Raw genomic sequence first — 2,434 nt, forward strand, 5'->3', positions numbered from 1 at the left:
TGAGTTTGTTCGGGATTAGCAATCTTTCCAGACCTCAAAGTGATTGCCTTTACCTGCTCTTTAGCTTCCTTCTTTCCTGGCACTTCAGTGTCACTAGGTAGTGTACCGGGCTGATGATTTAGCAATGCATTGGCAATTTTCCCAATTAGATTTTCCAAGGTCTTGATAGAAACCGCTTGGCTCTTGCACATAAGCTTCAACTCCTCTAATTCAGATTTTTCATTAGCTGGTTGCAACTGGAGTTGTTGTTTTGGTGCATAGTGCGGTTGCTGAAAACCAGGGGGGTTGTACTTCTTAGCTGAATACTGATGATAAGGCTGTTGAACCGCATTCTGAGCATTGCTCCAACTGAAATTAGGATGATTGCGGTTGTTTGGATGATAGGTGGTTGGCACAGGTTGCTGCGATTGCTAGAAGTTGCTCACGAACTGAGCTGATTCATTCGAAATTGTGCATTGATCAGTCTCATGGGCACCAGCACAAAGCTCATAGACACAAGTGATTTGATTAACTCCATAATTAGCCAAAGTGTCCACCTTCATTGTCAAAGCCTTAAGTTGGGTAGATATAGCGGTTGCTGCGTCCAACTCCAGAATTCCTGTAACTTTTCCCTGAGTCAACCTCTGGGTAGGATTCTGGTATTCATTAGCAGCCATCAGTTCAATAAGTTCATAAGCTTCATCGTAGCTCTTAGCCCACAAGGTTCCTCCTGATGCTGCATCAAGCATTGGCCTAGAAGTAGAACCCAATCCATTGTAGAAACAGTTGATAATCATCCAATCAGGCATGCCATCATGTGGAAACTTCCTTAGCATCTCCTTATATCGATCCCAAGCCTCACACAGAGATTCTCCAGTTTGCTGCGCGAACTGAGTAAGAGCATTCCTGATTGCCGCAGTCTTCGCCATGGGAAAAAAATTAGTGAGAAACTTTTGAGCAAGATCTTCCCAAGTTGTGATAGACCCTGCCGGTAGAGAGTGTAACCAGAACTTAGCTTTGTCCCTCAAAGAGAATGGGAAGAGTCACAGTTTGATAGCATCTTCAGTCACACCATTGAACTTGAAAGTGTCACAGATCTCGATGAAATCCCTGATGTGCATGTTGGGGTCTTCGGTAGGAGAACTCCCAAACTGAACTGAGTTTTGTATCATCTGGATTGTGCTTGACTTGATCTCAAAAATGTTAGCCGCGATGTCTGGTCTAATGATGCTAGACTGAATGTCATTAATCTAGGCTTAGAATAGTCCATCAAAGCCTTTGGATTCTCTGCTTGATCACCCATAGCTAGTACAATTGGCTCTTCAACTTCCTCTTCTTCTTCTTCTACCTTCTTTTCTTCCTCAAAAACTTCTCTACGAATTACCACAAGTTCTTCCTCGGCTTTATCCAATGTTCTCTAACGAGTACGCGAACGCGTATGCATACACCCTCGCTAGATCACCTGAAATAAAACAAGGAAACAAATAAGTAACAATGTCCGAGTCAATGAACTTTAACGACCACTGATGGAAAGCACATAAACTAATAATTAACACTGCAGTCCCCGGCAGTGGCGCCAAAAACTTGTTAGTCGCTAAACACGCGCTAATATTACACGCAAGTATACGAGTTCGCAAGTAGTATAAGATATAAATCAGGTTCGATCCCACAGAGACTGTATTGGTTAACTATCTAAATTACGCACCTACGTAACAATGTATGGTTATTATTCAATGCTAAGACTATAACGAATTGAGAATGTTTATAACTAAGAATTATGCTAACTATTATAACTACGAGAATAAGATAGACTGAGTTAATATATATGAAAGACATGGGATTCTAACTTCATTCAATAGCTTTATTATTCTCAACCTTAGCATGCAATGGTGATGACACTAATCAGACAATACGAAACTGATAAACACCAAGTTTCGTTGCACGAGTACCATTCTACCAGACATCCACAAAAGAGATAGAAGCTGAACAGGCACCAATTATATTTAGACCCTATATGTCTATAGAATTTGACAACATAATGGTTTACGTACAAGTTATCTATCTTGATTACATAGGGCAAGTAAGATGGTTAAAATTAACTATAAATCATGCATAACAATACATGAACCTATGCTACCATGGCAAGTTCTAAATCCTTAAATTCACTTTCGCTTCATTAAGCATTAACACACTATCTTATAAGTTCGCGACGCTCACAAGATGAATAAGCACAACCATAACTAGGATATCATACAATCACCACACACTAAGGCATAAAATAAATTTACTAAAGAAATCCATAAATAAATCTGCTAGAACCCCACGATAACGATTAGACCATAATCGAACTCATCGCCAACGTGGGTTCCAATGAAAATATGATATAGCAAACATAGTTTTTATACGAATAAATAAACCAAAGTACACACAAGAATATAGGTTCAAACAAACAAGA

General features: G+C 39.6%; 1 non-coding gene across 1 annotated transcript; it reads left to right on the forward strand.

The window, feature by feature from the left end:
- The first annotated feature begins 786 nt into the window (after positions 1 to 786).
- On the forward strand, positions 787 to 893 carry LOC141715285 (small nucleolar RNA R71). Its single transcript, XR_012572052.1, has one exon. It is a non-coding gene; the product is annotated as a small nucleolar RNA R71 (small nucleolar RNA).
- Positions 894 to 2,434: the final 1,541 nt, after the last annotated feature.

This window comes from Apium graveolens, chromosome 3, assembly GCF_009905375.1.
Source record: "Apium graveolens cultivar Ventura chromosome 3, ASM990537v1, whole genome shotgun sequence".
NCBI classification, from domain to species: domain Eukaryota; kingdom Viridiplantae; phylum Streptophyta; class Magnoliopsida; order Apiales; family Apiaceae; genus Apium; species Apium graveolens.